This window comes from Silurus aristotelis (genome assembly GCF_946808225.1).
Source record: "Silurus aristotelis genome assembly, chromosome: 12".
In the NCBI taxonomy this organism is placed as follows: domain Eukaryota; kingdom Metazoa; phylum Chordata; class Actinopteri; order Siluriformes; family Siluridae; genus Silurus; species Silurus aristotelis.
The window spans coordinates 13389372-13412900 of record NC_139585.1 but is presented as its reverse complement, the minus strand read 5'-3'; the positions used below and the strand labels follow the sequence as shown (position 1 = coordinate 13412900).

The following is a 23529-nucleotide window of genomic DNA, read 5'->3' as shown; positions in this document are numbered from 1 at the left end:
TTCTGTTATTGGCAGAGCTTCAAAGAGCTTGAAATAATGTTGCATCTCAGAGGTCAGAGCCCTTCACTGCTGAGGTGTAGAGAAAAGAGGATATGGATATGTGTGGCTTTGATATAATAACCAGTCACACTTCCTAATCCAGGTCTTTTTGCTGGCCAGGGTAATTCAAGGGAAATTGATAGCCTAAGACAACCTGGAGAACCTCAAAGGTCAGAGGAATTTTAAAAAGGGGGAAAAGGTTCTTTGTAGAAATTTTGCTTCAGGCGTATACGATGAAGACGTTGATGGTGTATGGGAAACCGATGGGATGCTTTTCCAACTCAAATGATCTGTCTCTCTAAATTGCAGCACTTTTCAAAATTTATTGTTCAATTTACTTTTGTACCCTTGATGATGATCAATAGAAACAGCTTTGTTCGCAGTGAGGATGTTTTCTCATCATTTTCTATTAGAATCTGATAGAGTGGGAGAAAGTTAAACCACAAAGCAATTATCCCGAACTGTAAAAAAAAAACTCAAATAATCATATAGACAGCACTATTTAATTCTACAAACATATAATATCTACAGATATTATTTTTTTTATAATCACATAAAGCTATCAATATTGAAAGAAATGAATGCTTAAACGGATATAAACGTATACTTGTTACTGCATCTTAAAAATATATTTTTTTTAATAGCTACTGTATATTTGTTATTGACTTTTTTATGTAGTTACATTTATTCAATACATTTTCAGTGCATTTCATAAATCTTAGTTATGCCACATATTATATGGGTTTAATGAATCTTACATTTTCCACATTTTGACCCGAAGGAGTTTCATGCTTGCTGTCTATTGGGACGTAATGTATTTTTGGCACCTTAGGCAATAATCTTGATTTTCCATCAATAGTTAAGAGCTTCTACTTTTAATATTTTTACTTAATGCTGCGTTTTACATCAATTTAATTTAAACAATTTAAATAATATTGCTTTTTTTTTCAAGCACAATTCTGTCAAAAATTAATCATAAATAAACTACCTAGATTTTATCCTACACTCCTGGGGCAAGATAAAAATGAGAAGATATGAATTTTAAAGGTTTAATAATTTGTTGATCAGAAATTGTGCTCCTGACAGTTCTGTCCCTCCATCTGCTCGTTTACTTTTGCTTCCGTGAAATGTTTATATATATATATATATATATATATATATATATATATATATATATATATATATATATATATATATATATATATATATCTTTTTTTTTTTTTTTTTTTTTTTTTTTTTTTGAGAGAGCTGTCAACTTTTAGACAACATGTATAAAATCACAGAGAGGACTATCCTCATGCTAAATTTATATAATTGAATTTTCTTTGTACCTTTGTACCTTGTTCCAGTATGTATCTGATTTTTTTTATGGCAGTCCCAATTATTATAAATTATTTCAGTATCAGTTTGTTGATGTTTACTCAGAGGCATAAACGTAAAAGATCCTGGACTGAGGAAACAAGGTAAGCCACCTAAAAACATTAAAACGAAGAAAGAAATCTCAGTGAGAAATGCCTCCTGTTCTTGATCACACCGTTACTGCAACGCATGCACAGCCGTACGCGCTAACACATGCACATGCAGTATTTATATGGTGAGAGTACTTAATGGGGTCATTTATTACTTTAGATAGTAAAATGTGGCTATAAAACTACAAAAGTGCCAGCCTTTCCAAAGAACATTGCTTCTGTTGCATTTCTGGACATTGGCCCTGTTAAAAAATATATAAATAAATAAAATCAACTTTTATGTGCACGGCTGCTGATGTGCAGTATGCTCGATAATGTATAGTAGAGCGGGAGTGGAATTAAGGAGGCATAATGCTTACTGACTGCAAACAGCTCTGGCCTCTGTAATTGCAGCTTACTCTATTTCATTTCTCACTGTGTATGTAACATGCACCACAATAAGATCATAATGATGATTATTTATTTATATGTTAGTGTTCGAATTGGCAAAATCATGTGTCTCTCTGTTTTAGTCATGACCTATTATTGACTGTCATACCTTGTGGGTTTTGTGTACTGTTAGTGTAAAGTCTTTAGGTGGAGATATTAAGGAATAATATATGAGTATTTATAAACATGAACCCAACCTCCCCCACTTTACCTCTTCTCTCTCTCTCTCTCTCTCTCTCTCTCTCTCTCTCTCTCTTTCTCTCTCTCTCTCTCTCTCTCTCTCTCTCTCTCTCGCCTCTTTTCCCTTCTCTCTCCCTCCCCAACCCATCTCACCCAAATCAATAGTTCATTAGTTAAAGGAAAAGACTGTTTCTGCTGGTTACTACTCACCAGCCCAAGGCTGGTGAGGCTTGAGTCATAGGTCAGGGTTTAACTGACCCATGAGGCTCTCTGTGAAGACTGCATGCACAGTTAAATTTGTTTCTCCACCTCCCCATGCTATTTACAGCCAAAAATTAGGAAGATTATCCACACATATCTTACAATTACAATATACACATCAACATGCAATACAAATTAATAATGTTCCAAGTGGACATATATGTCAGGCTAAGCAAGCCTTCAGTGATCCTTATGGAAATCAATAATATTTGTTGATGCATCAATAGTTTTGCCAATCACATTTGTAATCCAGTATATGTGCTGTCCTCAGAGCATACTGTAGTCTACAGAATAGAGGTTAAATGTTAAAAGTTCAAGTGGTAAACAAATATATTGTGGCCTTATGTGGATTATTTTCATCTTGTCTTCAAACCCTAGCTAGAAGATATCTACACTGTAGAACAGTGAGATGATTCAGGACACTTTATTTAAAAGAAATAAAGATGTGAAGTACTATTAAGACCCAGTGCATCTGACACCACAACTGATGCAATTATTGATTGAAAGACAGTGAGTGACAAAATAAAGGGAAACACAGTCGCTTTGTTGCTCCATTGAGACATAAAGAAAACGTTAAAAAATTGTAAACTCGACTAACTCATACAGTTGTGTATTCCACAGAAACCCCAGAAACATACTGTTTGCTTAAGTTTGAAACGACACCTTAACCAACTAATAAACAATGGGTTTATGAGTAATTTAGGTCAATTAAGGAATTTGCACTTCCTGTAAGTATTTTTTCCTCGAACACAGACATTTTCATTCAAATTTGCTTTTTTGAATGTAATAAAAAATTACAATAAAATGTGCCATTTCATTTATGATGTAGAACTTCTACAAAATAGGTTCACTTTATGTGTTACTTTATAATAAAAATGGATCAAATGTTACTTAGTTTCCTCATGACACATGGAACAGTAAACATTGATTTCCATAAGGGGGGGGGGGGGGGGGGTATTTTATCCAGCAAGTCCCACTTATTTGGTTGTACACGTTTGGTGTTAAAACCAGGTCAACTTTTCTCATATACTCATCAATCAGTCCACAAATTGCTTGGAGATAGACAGTTAAGATGGTGAGTTCACATTCACTGTGCACTAAACAATATGACATGATAGCTCCTCACATGTCCAAGGTTAATCTTATTCATGTATATCAAATACAGATGCCATCAGCCCTGACTGCATATAGCACATTACGAATGTGGTACTTTTATTGTATCTTGTAAAATCTATGTTGATCTGTAATGCGCATGAGAGGAGTGTTTTGATCCCTGTATTGCTTGTACTCTCAATTGACATTAAAGTTAAGAATCTCCCTTATCCATAGCTATGGTTTTGACTTTCCCAGCATGATCGAGTCTTTTGAATTTTTAGATACTTGCCTGGAAAACGGTGTCATTAAAGTAGATTATTTTGCATAATTCTAATGCAATTGTATCTTTCTTTTACTTCAGTAATTTTTCTAAGCTTTATATTAGGCTAAACATTACAATATAAATTGAAATTGATTCTGCAATTTTGTAGCTCACTATCTTTAAAAAACACAAATGTACAGCAGAAAAAAAAGCCTGCCTGTAATTTTATTAGTATTTTGACTTACAGTGACTTTGACTTGCTTTGTCTGACTTAGCATCTCACAGTACATACAGTATACAGTGTGATAGAAAGGGAAAAAATGTGGGCTTTCATTTTTCCTTTAGTAGACAATTTATCATCAAGAGTGTACATTTTGATATATGTTCTAGCAGCAGCATATGATTTTTGTATTGTTTACCCTGCTAGTGCAATCATTTATGTAGTTCAAAAGGCTAATAATCTCAAATAACCCCTGATAGTTAAAACTATGCATTTTAAATCACTTTGGCATAACATGTACCTCGTTGCTGTTGATGAGTAATTGGTGTAATTGGAAAGCTGTTTCCTTGCGACCAAACAGGCCGAGAGAATGTTTTGCTTTATGTGGCTCTTGTGAATCATTGAGCAGACGACATCTTCCAGCCCCTGCGCTAAATCATAATCCCCTGACCGTGCCTGTCCTTTGGGCAAGTTAACCCTATTGGTAAATCACTGTCATTTGTCATCAACTGACATAAGCTGCCACGGATGATTACGACAGTGTCATGTCCATGATACAATTATGTGGGCTTTATGACTGAGTGAGTCAAGTTTAGTGTTAGCCGTCCATTCCTCTCCTCTCCGACCACACCATACATCGATTGCTCTCTCTTATACTCTATCAATCAAGATTATCCCTCTAGTGCCAGTGACTTGAGATGAGCAGCACTTCAGTCCCACTTGACTGAGTAGAGAGAGATACAATTACCATCACTGTTTAAAAGAAGAGAGCATTTATCTGGGTTGTACTGGGATGTAATTTGTGATGGGATTCTGTGCTGTGAAAATCGTTATGCACTTAATCTGTAAAAAGAAAATCAATATTAATTATTTGCTGTTTTGTATCAATATCAGTTATTGACAGTTATTTCTCTTATTTCCTGTAGGGAGTTTTATACCAACTATTACCCTTATTAAGATTTGTGGTGCAAAACATCTCGTCAAAAACTTTGATTTATTCTATCAAACACTCAAATGATCAGCTCACTTTTGTTTGGTATCAGTACAATGTTCAATAGAAATGAATATCTTAAACAAAGACAAATAAGTAGTACAAATGAATGCAAATAGATAGTTTCAGAGTAACAGAGCTCAGGTTGCAGTTTCTGTGGAGTATATGTTCTCCCCTTGTCTGTGTGCATCTCGTACAGGGTTGTCTGGTTTCCTCCCAGCTCTAATAAGCATAGGAGTGGGTGGATTGACTACACTGAATTGGCCCTAGAGGTAAATGTGTGTATGGTGGCCTGTAAAATACCATAATCCAATCTCATGTTCAGTTTTCCTTAGAGCAGTGAAACCTTCAGCAGGATAAAAAGGCAACAGAGGATGAATCTTATTTATTCATTATAAAGACACTTTTAACAGTGTAAGCAATATAAAACCATTTTAATCACTAGAATAGGATATAGTGTTGTACCGGTGATGCACCTAAACAATGATGACTTGAACTCTAATAAATGACATACGCAGCCACCCAGATGAGGTTGAGTTCTCGTTTGAGTCTGTTTCCTTTCAAGTTTTTTTTTCTCATACCATCTCAAGGAGTTTCTCCAAGCCACTGGCTTGCTCATTAGGGATAAACTTATAGGCACTAAGCATAAATTCCAATTTTATAACCTCTTTATTTCTATAAAGCTGCTTTGGGACAATGTCCATTGTTAAAAGGTGCTATACAAATAAAACTGACTTGAATTGAATTGATGCTTTATTTCATAAATTATTAGGCTAAGCTTGTAATCAATAAATTAGTTCTTGTTAATAGAAAAACTTGCTTACCCCCATTGTGGGTTATGGTGTGTGGTTTTTTTTGTTTTTGTTTTTTTTTGTTTTTTTTTTTTGGGGGGGGGGGGGGGTTGAGTGTGTGGGTGTGTGTGTGGGTGTGTGTGTGGGTGTGTGTGTGTGTAAGAAGAGAGAGGGAGAGAGAGAGAGAGAGAGAGAGAGAGAGAGAGAGAGAGAGAGAGAGAGAGAGAGAAAGAGAGAGAGATAGCCAAGACTACAGTATGTATGGTGTCTGCTTAAGGAAAATGTTTCAGCAATTTGCATTATCTTACACAAAATGTTATAGCAATGCTACACTTTTTAATGTCAATATCTGGCACAACAATGTTGTTGAAGTTGCTTTTCCAGCATAAGACTTTTTTTCTTGCAAAGATTTATATTCTACATACAGTCCAGTAACGCAGAGGCCTGCTGCTGTTTGCAAAAATAGAAATATGGGTTTCTCCAGGGAAGAGCTCAGGGGAAGCTTTATGTTTTATTTACAATAAGCAAGCAATACATTTCATCAGGGGTATGGGGAGGCTGGGGTTGGGGACTGGAGTGAGGTGAGAGGAGAAGCCTGGAACCGCTGAGAGAAGGAAAGTATCAGTTGATATAAATAAAACAAGCAATTTGATGAAAATGCTGTTGAATGGGAAAATAGGCAGTGCTGAGCTGGTGGATAGACCTCTGCTCACACTTGTTTCCATAAGCCTTACCTGCTTTGATAGGTTGAGCACCCCAGTGGCCAGCCAATGCATTGGCTGCAGAGTTGAACATACATTTACTCTTCCCCTCTGGTATCAAGTATAAGAGTCAGCAAGCAACCAATATCTGAGAAGAGCAACACGTTTTATTTACCTCCATTTAAAGCAAATTCCCTCTGCTGCAGCAGCAGTTATCCTGGTGCTGCATACGCATATTGTGTTTTTTGTCCCTCCATTTCTTACCTTTCATTTTTGTTCTTTCTTTTTTTGTTGTTGCAGTGATTCATTTATGTAAAAGTTAGAAAAGACTGACAGAAATATACGAAGATGAAAATGTAGAAAGTTGAATTGAATGCTGTTTTGTTTTATGGCTGCATTTTGGCATTTTGATCCACTTTACCCTAGTAAAATAGTAAAATACTGTATGAGCCTTTGGGAAGAGTTATATGTAGACAAATGTAGATTTCATTCACTTTAAGTTGTTCTATGCTGACATGGTACTTTTCAAACTCTGATGTGAATGCTTATTTGTTGTTGGCTTGTAGATTGAATTAAATAAAAATCATAAAGCCTAGTTTGCTTTTACACCTATACTAGCAGTGCAATTTTAAGCTTTTACTTTCTCACTTTTTTTTTCCTAAAAAATATATAATACATATCACATATTTCACTTATCACATGGGAGGCATGTTCTAAAAAGGTCTACTTCTCTAAATGGCTGGCAGCTAAACTAAATACATACGAACATGCAATTTCTACCTATCACATCTGCTCTCTGAGATTGGCTTTAAATAAAGGACCCACATCCCATCTGTCTAAACATCCTGAATGCATGGCATAGTTTAAACAGGTCTTGTTAAGAGACCGTCACTGTTACAGATTCTTTAACTGGAAGCTTGAGAAGGTACGCATGAACCAAGCTGATCAAGAGTAGACTAGACGTAGCATTTTTGGGGTGAAAGGAGACAGCATTTAGATAGGCCAGAGCCTTGCTGATTGACAGGTGTAATTAAGGTGCTGGCATTGATGCGATATATTTCATTTATTGTGACCAGTTCTGCCACCAGTATGAACCACCCCCACCGCAACTCTGGCTCCAAATGAATGGCACCCATCTCCCCTGTCTTACATCAGTACTGAGCCCACAGCCATGACAGACACCTTCACCTCCAGGACATCCGTTTGGAATACTGGTTATCCTCAGTTGATATCCTTCAGTTGTCAGGACACAATTTGCCATTTAGTTTAGCAGAAATGCCCTCCTAACCCCTCCAAACTCCCCCCCATCCCTCCCCCAATCCCCCTAGGTGTTCACACACCCAATCTTCCACCTCTGTATCAGAGCAATGTGTGGAATAGAGGAGAAAAATGGATAAGAAAAAAAAAAAAGGGGGGGGGGGCAGACTTATCGATTTATCTGAAAGGCTCATTCAAACACAAGGATGTCTGCTGACTTCAGCACTTCCCTCGTTGAGACGAAGGAGCAGAGGATTAACAACTTCTGAAACTGGCCCAAAAGGCTTCGCTTTAGATCGCCTTAGGATCAGCTAATCTAGAAATGGCCTTGTGAAAAGGCAGAAGTAGAGATTCAGTTTGATTTATTTTGGACAGTGTATTTTTTCTTGTGTAAATATTAGGAAGACAAGCAAACTCAATCATGATTTCGATTTCATGCACATATTATGCTACAGTCAATGCATGTCAAATTAAAGAGATTTTTTTTTTTTTACCATAATCACACTTATTAAAATGAAACAAAAAACATAAATAATTCACAGAGGAATTATGAAATTTTTTTTCTTAATTTACACATTTGGTTATTAAAATGCCTGAGATTGGTACACATTCTACTTTAACTATAAATAAATGAAACTGAAACCTTTTGAGTGCATCAGTAGTTTCTCCCTGACAAAGCAGTTGAAAAGTAAGCAAGTGTTACCCAGTGAAGTAAAGAAAAGGAACAACTAAAGTTCAAAATAATTGTTGATTATTCTTGAGGTGTATAGATTTTATGGCTTTGTAATTGTGAAAATGAATTGTGAAATCAATTACTCCGCATATTATCCGATCCCTGTGTGGGCTTATAATGCATGTGTTAAGCCTATAACTCTGACAGATTTGCACCAAACATCTGAAATTAGACTCGGTGCTTAGAGAGGCAGCTCACATTAGAGTGTTATTTGGCGGCTGTGCAAAACCAATTACTGGAGAAAAAGAATCGTTAATTATTTAGCTTAGACCACACATTCAGCTTGGTAAACAAATTACTCTGAAAATACTATAAGTAAGACAACATGACTCGGAAATCACATGAAGTTTGAGCTGCTATGGAAAGTTCATAAGAGCTCTTTGTATAAAGGAAGTGTTAAAGTGTTGCATTGTGCACAATTTGTCACACTTTATATTCGTTCTTTTGCGGAAATTGACCTTACTATTCATGACTTGACTATTTAAGTGCATATGATCTTTACTTGCTTTTTGATTGATGTGTTATAATACTATAAACATACTGCTGATAGAAATTTCGGAGAAAAGTCAAAAATTGCCTTTGCTCTCCTCTTTTTCTTTATAATTGTTAAACCTTTTAAGCTCCTTTTAATACTAAAGCCCCATCATTTGCATTTTATACTACATGATAGGCTACTCAGCTGCTTACAAGTCAAATGATAACACTTTAATCATGCAAAATTTGACTCATGCCATTTTTATATTCACTGTCCTGTTTGTTTTAATGAATAGAAAAAAAAAGGCAATTCTCAAAAAGTTAAAGCTTAATATTGATTGTGTTTATTTACATGTCCAGGTAAATCCCTGAGATGTGCCTGTCAGTAGACCTTACTGTAAAAGCTATGCTGTTACAGAACATTTATTCAAAACCTTCTCTGGCCAGTCAGATTTGAGAATCCAGAAGTCAATGTGTACAATAAGATCAAATAAGAGATTAAGTCAAAAGTGTGTGAATGTCACATTTGTGATAGCTTTGAAGCCCTCTTTTTTGGATCATGTAGTTTATGATAGTAAGTGTTCCATAAATGTGACTCGCTTAACACAGGCTATTTAAAATGTATTTCCCAAATGGAGTCCATTTAATGTGATACTGAAAGTATAGAGCTGGTTGACTGGACACAGCACACATTTCCATTACATTTAAAGATTTTGTGAATTGCATTGTCATCATCCGTTTTGTCTTGACCCAAGAATACATGGATTTAATCATAGAGATTTTGTGCAGATTTTGTGCAGTAATTTAATGTGGGACAAAGTTTATATATATATATATATATATATATATATATATATATATATATATATATATATATATATATATATATAAATTACTGCACTTGCTTACAGTGGTGCCAAGTTAAGTGACTATGAAATGTTTGTACATTTGATATGTTATAATGTTTGAAAAAACAAAAAATGCTGTGTGAAGATCTATAGTGTCAGGAGTGTGGTGTCTTTTGTTCTCTACAGAGCATAAATTTAAAGCACTAAGCCACAAGAGGGCATGTGTTGTAGTGTTTTTTTATATCATGTGTATAAGTGGCCTTAAAAAAAGAACAAAATACAATAGATGACAAAATCTCTATGATTAAATCCATGTTTCTGAAAATTGTTTATAACTACTACTTCTACAGCTGCCACTATTAACAGTTTCCCAAAACATTTGCCATACAATGTAATCTGTGTGTAGGAAGCAATAAGTGCTATGTCTTATAGACAGAATTCAATTCAATAAACATTTTATTTGTATAGTGCTTTTTTTTTTTTTTTACAATGGACCTTGTCTCAAAGCAGCTTTACACTGATAAAGCCATAATAAGGTTATATAAAAGAATGTGTAAGTTATAAAAGTTATAAAAGAATATTGCCTATAAGTTAGGTCCTTATAATTGTTTATCCCTGATGAGCAAGGCAAGTGGCAACTGTGGCAAGGAAAAACTCCCTGAGATGGTATGAGGAAGTAATTTTGAGAGGAACCAGACTCAAAAAGGAACCCATTTTCATCTGGGTGGCACCGAATGTTCATTCATTTTTATTACATTGTTGAAGTGTGTAGTAATTGGTGTGTAAATTGCAGATCTATTTATGAAAACTGTCCTGAGCCACTGTAGTAGACTGTGGATATTAATTACAGTCTGAATCAGTGCTCAAAGTTCTTGTGATGCTCAGTGGCTTCAAAATGAAGACTTGAGTGTAATGCTTATATTGATCTGAATCCCAGCACATTAATACATAATTCAATTAGGGCAATGTGGTCACAGATGTGCATATATTGAGAATTATTCACTGGCATTAAGTCTGTCTCAAATCAGACTTAACAACTATCACTTTTTATATATAAATAAACAAAAACAAATACGGCAAGAAACACTTTGTAATAGTCCGACTTTGCATTGATTCAGTGTAAAATGCCAAATCCTTACTGCATCACAAACAAAAGCGTGGTTGTGTTGCTACCTAACTGCTCTTCCTTTGCTCATCTATCGCAATAATTATGTTTTGCTGGAAGCATGTGCATAGCAAAGGCAACATCAGCAGCAGCTGTGCAGGGACACTAAAACTAATTGAACAATGCACAGTGGAGATGTCAGGGCACAAAAAGGCTTGCAAGCCATTTGGACAGCGGTGCCATTTAAGAATCAATAAAGCAACAGCCATCCGAGGTGTGAATGCATCTTCAGTTCATTGTCTTTCCGCTATTGTCAGCAGAACGACCCTGCTTTATGTCCACCAATCATCTCTCAGCCGCAGCCGGAGCTCCATCCAGTTGCCACAACTCACAGCTCCCCTTGAGAGAGCACAGCACTGCTTGGTAATGGGAAACTCACAGATGAACACACACACACACACACACACACACACACACACACACACAAACGCACATGCACACTTTCTTTTGTGGCCTCGAACACAAACAGATTCTGAGGTATAGGTGGTAAAAGTGGGTGTTACAGCTTTACTACGTGCCTGTCATGAATCTCATGATTGACATATTGCAGTGGCATGTAAATTTGCTTAATGCTACATACATTGTGTGGGTTTTAGTGCTGAGTCTAAGCCAGGCTTTATGAGGGACTCTTTTCTGAGGCCTCTATGTTACCGTAATGGACAGCCTTTTAGCTCTCTCGCTATAATCATAAATTTAGCGTCTCTGAGTGCAGATGGTCTATAACCATGCATCACCATCAGACCCGTACCGGACAGAACCCAGAGAAGAATCTTTCATCCTGTCTCTATTTTTTTCTCTCTTTCTTTCTCTCTCTCTTTCTCTCTCTCTCTCTCTCTCTCTCTCTCTCTCTCTCTCTCTCTCTCTCTCTCTCCTCCCCCCCCCCCCCCTCTCTCTCTCTCTCTCTCTCTCTCTCTCTGTGTGTCCACATTCCCTTTTGCTTTCTGCAAACTAAACAGATATGCTAGGCTGCTGAAATTTGTTTCCACTCCCAGCACTCGCTGGAATTTGGCTCCAATAAAATGAAAGGAGGGTGATGGATGGACCTCTGTAAAACGGGATTATGTAATCGGCAACTTGCACTCTCCACTTCGCCCACAAAGAACCACGGCCAAGGAAGAGCAATTAAATGAAAAGGGGTGGTGGAAGGACTGACCTTATAGGTGTGTGTGTGTGTGTGTGTGTGTGTGTGTGTGTGTGTGTGTGTGTGTGTGTGTGTGTGTGTGTGTGTGTGTGTGTGTGTGTGGGGCATGTTTCGCTTCCAACACACTCTTCATCAGATGGCCACTCAATCACTTTAGGATAGAGGCAGGAATGAGACAGGAAGAGAGAACACTCCAACAGGAAGAAAACATGCCAACTTGAACAGGTTTTACAGATCATAACATACTAGTGCTTAAACTGGTGCATACCTGGCAATTCATTGATATGTTGTTGTTACTTAGTTATCATACTGCTTTATTACTCAGCAAATTCTGCCAATAATATCTACAGTGAATGTGCAAAATATCTTGTAGTTAGTTTTAGGACATGTTCACCATGTGTGATTTGTTAGAGGACATGTTAATCACTATGTAAAGAGAGCCCTCCTAGCATGCTTTTTTGCCCATAAAAAGGAGGCAGGACCTGATCTTGGCGCCTTTGTTTAATCACCCAGGACATTTTAATGGCTCATCAGAAAATGGTGAAATATGACTGGAGGCTAACTGATCCAAAAATACCCATAAATCCCCATCCAGGGAGCTGTTGTTGGGGTCTGTGGGGGGTAATCCATAACTCTGGCAGCTCGGATAAAGGAAGAACGATTAAAATAATGAGTGGGCTGATTAATCTTTACATTAAATATTAAAAGCTCCTGGGGGTGGTCATCACACACGTGAATGGTGATGAATGCCTGATGTGAGTGTGTGCTGTACAGTCTGGCCAGTATTAGGTGTGTTTTTGTTAGCAGATGCTGCTGAAATATAACAGCAGAGTGAATGCTGCAGATTATGCAGTTGCTGCACCTTTACATATTTTTTACATTATTTATTGGCACATGCTTCTTCAGAAAGAACAATCTAAGCATATTAATGAGTGTTACAAGTTTTACTCAAGTCAAATCATAGACAGTCTTGAATTTATAGTCACAACATTTTGTACAGTAACACACTAAAAGCTAAACTACTACTAGATATAATTCGTCCAAATGTTTGGCAAAAGTTGGACACCTGATCACAAGAATTATGCAGGTTTTTTGAACATCTCATTCCACATTTAGTCCCCATTTTCTGCAATTATAACCTCCACTCTTCTGGGAAGAAGATAGATTTTGGAGTATGGTTCTAGAGATTTGTGTTTAAGTCAGATACTGATGTAGGTTAAGGAGGCCTGGGGTGCAGTCAGTGTTCCAAGTCATTCCAAAGGTATTTAGTAGGGTTGAGATCAGAGTTCTATAGAAGGCCACTCCAAACCATGTAAATCATATCTTCATGGAGCTGGCTTTGTACACAGGTGCATTGTCATGCTGGAACACCTTCGGGTCTCTTGGTTCAAGTGAAGGGAATATTTAATGCGACCTCATCCAAAGACCTATTCAAAATCCTATACACTTGTGTGGTTGAAATGATCAAGCACAGTACAATCTAAACGCTTAGAACTAAAGTGGAATTGCAAGTTTAGTAAAGATCTTTTTTTATGAATTAATTTCTTATCAAATAAAGAATCATATCTGAACAACAGTAATTGCAGCATTAAAATGGCTACTATCAAAGTTTAATTATAGCTTTGCATCTATTAAGATAAATGGGAAAAAAATGCAATTAGATTGTATTTCATTGTTATTGTGCTCAATTACATCTTCTAGAATACTTAAATTATCATCACTGCCACAAAAGCATATTCAGTGTGTGGTGACTCGCACATATAGTGCGAAAAATAAATCTTGTATAAGTTATTGATGTAGCTGCTATCACAATGGTTGCCAGATCTGCATGACAAAATCACAATTTACATGCAGTATTATAAAAGACCAGGTTTATTTAAAATATACTTTCACCAAAGTTTGAATAAGAAATATCCAGATGAATGAATAATAAAAAACTTCCATGATGGAAGTTGGAAAAAAAACTGAATTCTGTGGAAAACCAGGTGTAAATTAGCATCACGTGTTGTTTGTAGCTTTAGACTTTCCAGATGTGTGTTTTTTACTGCCAGCACTGTGTTGTTATGTTTTGTTTCTTTATTCATTTTATTTTATTTATTTATTTATTTTTTTGTAATTTATGACATAATCTGCAGGAATATTAGATCTTGATGGAGCTATTCAGGGGAAGCAGGTATTTTATGATACTGCTTGTCATTTGGGATTCTGTGGGGAAAACTGTGCACCTGCAGCACTGCTATAAAGCTCCTAGCATCACACATGATGCTAATTTTCGCCTAATGTTTGGATCACACGCAAAACTGGCTAATAAAGTTTAGAACAACAATCGAAATATGTGATTAGGCACTTCCAGTTTACCATCCTGTCTTCCACTTACTACGTCCACAATCCACCCTCGAGTGCTACATCTACAGGGCTTTAGCTAATCAATTAATCTTGTATGCCAGGTTCATATGCAACATTTACAATTTTCATAAATAATTATGCCTGAAAGTGTGAAAAACAGCGTTTTTTAATCTTACCTACAGTGTCTCCGCTGGGATCTTGGGATAAAGAGCAAATCCATTTGTTAAAAAGATTCAAGATTTACACTGACTCGTGTTCAGGGTGCAAGTATTTTTTGTTGTTGTTGCTCCTGGTGTAAAGTTATGAGCAACCATGCTTTCTGAATGGAGTCATTCCTTTACTCACCACCTGCAAGTAGAATCTCAAGCCTGTCAGCCATAACACTCATTCTAAATAGACTGAGAAAGGAAATATGCCTATAATAAGAGCACTGACAGATCCCCCAGCATCCCAGACACAAGGTTTGTCTTGCACTAACCTGTGAAATCGAGTTCATCCTAAAAATGTATGAGCACACAGCATGACACTCTCACCTGTCTGATGATCTCGCATGCACACCAACACATCCATCGCAGAGTCAAGCCAAATATTCAAGAGTATCCACGCTTGTACCGGTGCAAAATCATTTCTAATGAGTTTTGTTGGTTCCGGCCAGACTGGCCAGTTACTTAGGATGAAATAATGAAAGATGAATGTTGTACATTCACAAATTTTTATTTTCATGAGCCCAGTCACAGTGAAAAGCTTCCTGGCACTCTTTCAAAGAAAAAGAATACCCTTTTTGCTCTGTGTTTTCATCTGTTGATAATCATATGATTCTTAAGTTATATTTCCAGTCCTGGGTCAAGTCCATTTATTTAATTTTTTTACTGGGCTAGGGCAATGGTGAATGAGTGGTTAAGATGCTGGAATTCTACTTTGAATGTTTGAATCCCAGCAACACCAAGCTGCCACTCCTAGGCCCTTGAACAAGACTCTTAACCCTCAACTGTTCAGTATGTATAGATAAGATATATGTAGATCACCCTGGATAAAGGTGTCTGCAACATGCTGTAAATGAATTTTCCAGACATTAAAATATTTTTGTTTTCTAGGCATTTGCTTTTAAATGCCAGATGGCTATAAATCATAAGGTAATGTGTGTCACCTTAGGTTTTTTTTTTACTTTATTTTTTTTTTGTGAAATCCTTGACTATGTTGCTGAAATCAGCTCCTGTTTTGCTTTCTTCTATTAAACAAATTCTTCTGATATCGCTTCCTCTGGTATCAAAGCTCTAAACGTGCATATTAAAGTTAATAGAAAAATATATAGTGAAACCTCAATACTCGCGAGGTCAATAGTTCGCGACTTTTCATTTGGAAACGGACTAAGAGTAACTCGCCAAAAATCTGGTAGTTTGCGAGAAGCCACAAGAGTGGCTCGAAAGTTGGAGTAACATTTCAAAACAGAGTTTGTACTTAAAAATGTTTGAAAAACTATTTCATTATTGCATTATTCATTTAAAGTAGTAAATAAAACATTTATGACAAGTAATTCACAATTTTTGTTGAGTTTACGTGTACAATTCCTCTTGAAAAAGGAACCATCAAAAGGATTTTTTGTTACTCGCGAGGGGTCATAGAACGTAACCCCAAAGAGTATCGAGGTTGCACTGTATATACAGTCCTCTAGGGTTGTGATCTGTTCTATCTTTTTTCTTTCTCTCTATGCTCTCTGGTAAAAAAAGCATATTGTTGGAGGATTAGGTCGTAGTGCCATTTTACTTTAATCACTAAAACCTCTAGATCGCTAAGGCATTGAACAGTAAACAATAAATAAATTTGTTAAAAAAAAATGGCCATGTATGCTAAAGTCTGAATTCAACTAATTAAAAACTAATTTAGCATGGATTAAGAGTTTCTGGTCTGAAAGCATTTAACTTGGTGTATTAAAAAAAAAAAGCACCTCAGTAGTTCAAGTCCAGATGCAGCTCCTGTGTTTGCACCAAGAATCTTCATGTTTGCAATCGAAACATAATTACAACATTTCCATAATACAATGATGTACTGTAGTATTCCAGTGAAAATAAGATGACAGTTTTACTGCTTCCAACGATGGCTTGATTTTCAATTTAACAACTCACTAAATCCCACACTGCTTCGAAATAATTACCATAAAATCCGGGTTTCATCTCATGCAATAAAGCCAGTTCACATTGCTTTCCTGATCCAGCATGAAAAAAAAGTTTCTAATAGCAAACTAACAACATTTTGTTGATCAGGAGCATGGTCTCTGTCTTTTCCATCACCCCACATCCACTACACAGCCAGAGTGATGGATTTTTACAGCTTGCTTTACACCCTTGTTACTTTTTAGTGTTTATTTATGTTTTCCTAAATCAACTCAAATTGGAAATAAACCATGTCGTTGTTTATGCGTTTGTTTGTTGCTGTTGTTTTGTTCTCGTCTTGTATTTTTGCCTTCTCTTTATGACGAATCGTAACTCATTTTAAGTTCTCTCCTCACAGTAATTCCATTTTTTGGTTTCATGGTGTACGTTTCCCTTTTACATCACATTAGGTTTATCCTGCACGAGTACATATAGCAGTAACAATAGGACTGAAATGAGAATAAAAAGATTGCGATTAGTATTGCATTGTCTTTTTGATGCAGAAATAAAGCCAGACTCAACTCAACCCATCAGATTGTCCTGGACAACACTTTTTTATAAACTTCTTGACAGTTAAATGAGCAACAAGGCAAACTGGAAACAGCAACTAAGAGATGTATCACTGATGATGAGGTTTAGAGAAATTCAAGCCGTTATACATTATTCAACCCCATTGCACTTTCTCATGCCCCCCATGTGCCGCATGTGTCCATGGCAGTCGTTGCATCCCACTGTATTATTTATCAGAGCAGGCAGTTAATGGCGAAGTCTCCAGAGTGGCCTGGCATTTGGGAACTCTCATTAACATTTGCTACATGTGGTTGAGCAGGGCTGCTGGGGAGCGCTTGCAGCATTCATATATCTCAGCCAGACCGCCATGGCACGAGCCACTATTTACTGCTTACCTTGTGCAATATGAGACAAAAGAGCTCACGTCTGGCTACGACTAATAATTCAGTTACACTGGTGGTCAGAGGAAAGGAATGACCTAACAATTGTACAACTCCACATTATCCAAGAAGCATTTTGTATGCACACTTTTGTACCATAATGTTACAGTGTGTCCTGGTTGAAGGGAAAATGTAAAGTGAAGAGTTTAAAGGAAATCTGAAAATAGCAAAAAGGAGGCAAAATAAAAACAAACAGCTTTCGTTTTCATATATCTTTCCTGTTGAGTGCTACATCGACAAAACAAGGTCCACATATGCAATAGATTATAAACAAATGACCCAAAGTGTCGAGAATAGGAAATTAAAGGGGTTTTGTAATTTGATGGCTTTGGAAATGTACTTCACAATTCTTCTATGGGTTTTGAATACAGAGTGTTTAAATGAACATTACACACCGGTAATGATAAAGAGTGCAAACCATTATGGTAACCGGTAAACAAAAACAGGAAACATTAATCATATTCTGAAAGCAAAGCAAAACAAGGCAATACAGACAGAATGAGAAGTGTTCATCGGAGAGAATGATGTCAGGCAATGGGTTTAGTCTGGTGTCTGTGCTTGGCTTGGCTTTTCCTGCATTGGAATGTGGATTCTATTTCGTTTGTGGCCTTGGTTAAGACACCAAGTTATATGAATACTGTACAGTCCGAGAGTCTAATATAATCTCACACATGCCAGACTATAACAATTCATATGATAAATGTGAAGGGAAGCATGATGGTATATTGAGGAGCCTAACAGCTCTAGTGTCTCCTGTCAATCCTAAACTCAGCTTACTGAGTTTCCCTGGTGTGAACGTGTGAATGTGAGTATGCATAATACCCAGTAAAATGCTTTCCATGTGGTGTCAATTCTGCCGTTTTGTGCTCAGTTTTCCTCGGCGGCTCAGGATCCACAGTGATCCTGGCCAAAAAAAAGAATTAATGCAAATGAATGAGTGAATTCCCAGACATTTGCTTAAAAAAAGATCGGAAGGTTACACTCTGAGGTGGGTTAGGCTACGTCTACATTAATTCATAAAAGTTTTCGTCTAAAAACTTGTGTTTTAGTGTTAGTGTGGACATGGCTTTAGTGATTACATTTCCTTCTATGAAATTGAACAAAATCCAGCTACATCACCTTTGCTTATTTAAACATTCCTGTTAGATATCTGCATACATTAGATTGCATCTAAGAACATTAGACGATCTCAGAACAGTCACTGAATATCTCGTGCATCCACTCACTACAGAGGAATCAGCTTTTATAATGTTTTTTTGCCACATGATAAAGCAAAAACTAATTACAGGCTGTACAAATCAGTATTTTTTCCGCTCTCTTTTTAACCAATAGAGGAGATGTAGGCGATCTGTCATTCACTCGAGTTTCTAGGTCAGTTTGGCCCATGGATTGACTGTCTGTGACGACATGGGTGTCTGTGAAAGGAGTATATTTACATTGTGAATGAACGATGAATGGAGTAACAGCTCTATTCAGCATGCCCGTGTTGCATGCTAGTCTAATCTGCTTCGTAAAGCTATAAAGAATTCAGAAGGATTCAGATGGAACATTACAAATTCAAATTGTCCTTTACATTACAAATTCAAATTGTCCTTTTGTGTTTGGGTACAGCTCTGGGCATTTTCCCCTCTCCCTTACATCCACCTCTCATTTGGTGGTGAACACATGTGGCGTCCCTTACATGCTCTTTTATCTGCTTCCTTTCTCTTTTTCTTTTTTTTTTTGAATGCACAATGTACACTCACAAATAGCGAGTACAAGACTTTGCTTTGATTGTTAAAAGATGTCTTGCTAAATCAATATAACCTCCCACGCTGTGTCTTTTCTAATAGCATACTGTAACACTTACTTTGGGCTGTAAACGATCCTACTGAAATAGAAAACAAAGATGGAGACTGTCCTTTCGCTTTTTATATTGTGTCCTTTCTTAAGATGTGGTATTTATGGTTTGTAGTGTGAGAATCAAATGACACTGGCAGTAATTTTCAATCGTAGAAGGTCTCGGAGGTGATGAGAATGCCAGCATGTATGAACACATAGACATATCCAGTGTGCAATACAGGCATATTCAAAATAAACAAATATGTATACAGATCCAGTTGAGGACTTTAGTCTGCTCTGAGTATCTACTCTTATTATAAGCCAATAACCATTACTGGAATGTGACATGACGAAGAAATCCACAGTTGAACAAGGGCACCCCAAAAACAAGCACAACTCAATTGTTTTTTTGATCCTTTAATCAAAAACTGAACAGAAGTTAGTTTTGCAAGAACTTGTACTGATATATAGTAATATATAACTTGTATATTAACATTCAATGATTAGTTAATGGCTACAAATTAGACAACTTGAAGCTTTTGTTTTATTTCATAGTGAGTAAATACATTTCTTGTTGCCATGTTTGACTAGTGGCAAATGCATTTGACATAGGGAGAAGTAACATAGCTGTTTATCCGTCGTTGTCTTCCCAACCTGTTCATCCACCTTAAGGCAGTAGTGGCTCAGAGATTAAGGTTCTGCGATACTAAGCAGAAAGTCATGGGGTCAAGCCACAGCACTGCTTTCTATGCGGCCATAGTTGGGCCCTTGAGCAAGGCCCTTAACCCTGTCCGCTCCATACAGCACTGAATCATGTCTGACCATACATGCTGAACCTTTAAACAGACCTGTATTTCTACACATTTTCTTAAACAAGCCAAGTCATCAGTTCAACAGCAAAGAAATATCCATAAAATGTTGTAAAAGCTTCTTTTTCTGACATACCATATTTAAACCTGTAGTCTACGATCTAACGTGTTGCCTTTACCTAAATGATTAACATTAATTCTATGACCGTATAAACAGTAGAGGATCTGCTGCATAATATGAGCTGGGCCATGCTTACAAACCTCTCAGTTTAGCCTCTAAATACTGCTACAATATGTACATGGTACTATCAGCTAAAATAATTTGCTAGATCTGCATCGGTCCACCAGTCACAACCTCTTGCATTAATGAATTGCATTGCCCAAAGTCATGAACTCAAACATGATGCTAGAATCGCTGACAGGAATTTGGGTTGTGTAGCTTCAGCTAGTAGCAGCAGGTCTCTAGGCAATTTATAGCTGAGACATTGCATTATGGTTTTGCTGTACACAATACTACTGTGACCAACTAATGAATTGGTGTTTAGGAAAGACAATTTCTTGGCAAATAGACTTTATTATTATTATTATAATTATTATTATTATTATTATTATTGTTATTAATAATAATATAATTTTTGTTTTTCACTGTCAGCAAAGCGTAAGTGATTGCCGTTTTATTGTTTTTGCTACAGTGATCTTCAGCTCTTTGTTATTTATCCTTTTTATACTATCCAAATAATTAATGAGCTCCGGCACAACAGGAAAAGAAACAAATATTAATTATTTGTGATGAAATAACAAATTGTTTTGGCTGCGTTCCCAAAATGCTCCAGCTATTGCATAGCAATTCATTACACACAGAGCGAAGCTGGAGGAAAACGAGGGACCAAGAGCTATGCTCTGTGGGAATGAAATCAATACAGACAGGGTGTGTGTGTGGGTGTGTGTAGTGTGTAGTGTGTTTGTGTATCATTGAGAGAGAGAGAGAGCGTGAGAGAGAGAGAGAGAGAGAGAGAGAGAGAGAGAGAGAGAGAGAGAGAGAGAGAGAGAGAGAGAGATCTGTAGGGACTAGATCAATATGTTCTCAAGAGTTCGATGTCTGAGGAGCATTTAGACACACATAGCAATAGACAATAACCTGCATAATGTATGTCATATATAACTTGAGCAAAGTTTTTCATGCCTCACACACATTAACAATTACCCAAAAACATCTCTGGATAAACTTGGAATCTATATACTATCACTGAATATCAGATAATAATAATAGTTTAGACAGAAACAATAAATGTATGAGCAGCATTCTTTTGTCAATGTAAGACAGATTTTTGTAGTTATTTGCTAAAAATCATGGTGCTTTACATGCTGCATCTTTTACCTGTCCGACACAGTTCATTTCATTGACTGAAACAATTACAATCTTTTGTACACGACATGGATTTCTTTTTTCTTGTTTAAAGGAAAGAATGCTCAGCACCTTGCCTAATGTAAAGTGCTACACCTGCACACTTTTTGTGAGCATATGGACGGGAGTTGTTGATATGCAGTGTGCAGCTTTTCCCATTTCGAGTAAAATTTTTTGGGCTAGCATGTAGAAATTCACAATGAATTAATTCCTGCTGAGACAGTACAGGATTTCCTGGAGGAATTCCAGTTTAATAGATTACTCTTGACCACAAAGAACCACACAAAAGGGTGTGAAATAGATTAGGAAATAAGAGAATTAGCTGTTAAAATTTCTTTTACCTTTATAAAAGGATAGATAGATAGATAGATAGATAGATAGATAGATAGATAGATAGATAGATAGATAGATAGATAGATAGATAGATAGATAGATAGATAGATAGATAAACACACCTGCTCTATATATCAAAATAATGTTAACCATTTAATAAAATGGTAGAACAACAATTTAATTAAGCTTTGTGGATATAGCCCAGTCACTATACATAATTAATCAGAATGGTCTTTAATAGAGACGAATAAGACAGTGTAGTTATATTGTAATGCACAGAAATAGCCATTTTGGCCAAGTGCTGTGCGTGTGTGTGCGTGTGTGTGCGTGTGTGTGTGTGTGCGTGTGTGTGTGTGTGTGTGTGTGGTGTGTGTGTTCGTGTGTATGTGTTTGGTCCAGTACTGCTCAGAGGTTTTTCACGCCATTTCCTTTGTCCTGTTTCAAACCTGATTACTGCTTCTCTTTATTCCCCACACTGTATCGGTAGATGAGAACGTGATGAGAAGACACCTGCTATCACACACACACACACACACACACACACACACACACACACACACACACACACACACACACACACACACACAAATGCACAAAGGGTAAATGGAGTGATCTAGTATCTTCTTGTCTGCCTTGGCCTCAGCTGTGTTTAGTCAGAAAGAGTTAATTGGACACATCAGAAAAGGACAGAGCCAATCTCACTCGATGTTTGGCCCATTCCAATGGCAGTATTCCTGTGTGGCTTAGTTGACACTCCTATCTATTTTTTTTTTTTTTTTTTGCTTTATTCTGTGTAATTACGTGTGTGTAAGGATTGTGTGTGTGTGAATACGCATGTGTAAAGATCTTCCTGAGGATAGCAGATTAGCCAGTAGTTGTGAGTAGCTTGATCACACATTTTTATTTGTTCCAAATGTACCTTCAATTAATACTACTATCAACACATAGACTCTTTATGCAAATGCATGTTTATTATTAGTAAAACCATAATCAACATAGAGCATGAAGACAAAATATTTTTGTAAATGTTTTAAAGTAATTATGGTGTTTTAAATTACGTAAATCATCAGGACACCAAACGGAACTTTTGCTATGTTTCCACACCGACTGTTTTAATTGCCGGATGTGTGCATCATGGCGGATTTTGGTGCTTCCTTTGAGACTTGGTGCACCAGTAAACCACATATTATTGATTTTTATTTATCTATTTTACGGTGGTTTATGAAAGAAAGGATGTTGTGAAAGATGTGTGTTGCATTGAAGGTTTTAATTGTGCCTTTTTTATATTTATTTATTTATATCTTTAAGAAAATTGGACAAACGGAAATGCGCTCTGCATTAATTGTACTTCAATAAAATTTGTGCTGTTCAAAATAAATTTGCATTAATGCATATATTTGTATGCATTAACGCATACATCTGTACAGCACTTTTTTAAAGAGCAATTCTAAATACTAAATATACAAAAGAAAATAAGACAGGTCTCTTAAAACGAACAAGTAACATGAATGAACAAACAATGAAGTAAAATAAACAATTAACATTTTATTGCAAAATCTGGCTTAGTTGGATACAATGCAATTCTATTGATTGTAGCCTATTTAATTTTCAATGTGTAAAGCTTTCTGGCACTACAGAAGGGGTGATGCTGCCCGATTG

The 23529-nt window shown here is 36.5% G+C and overlaps 1 protein-coding gene across 5 annotated transcripts in view; it reads left to right on the top strand.

The window, feature by feature from the left end:
- The window catches only part of rbfox3a (RNA binding fox-1 homolog 3a), a 340119-nt gene that overhangs the window by 136335 nt on the left and 180255 nt on the right, over positions 1-23529 (top strand). The gene's annotated exons all lie outside the window — the stretch shown is intronic.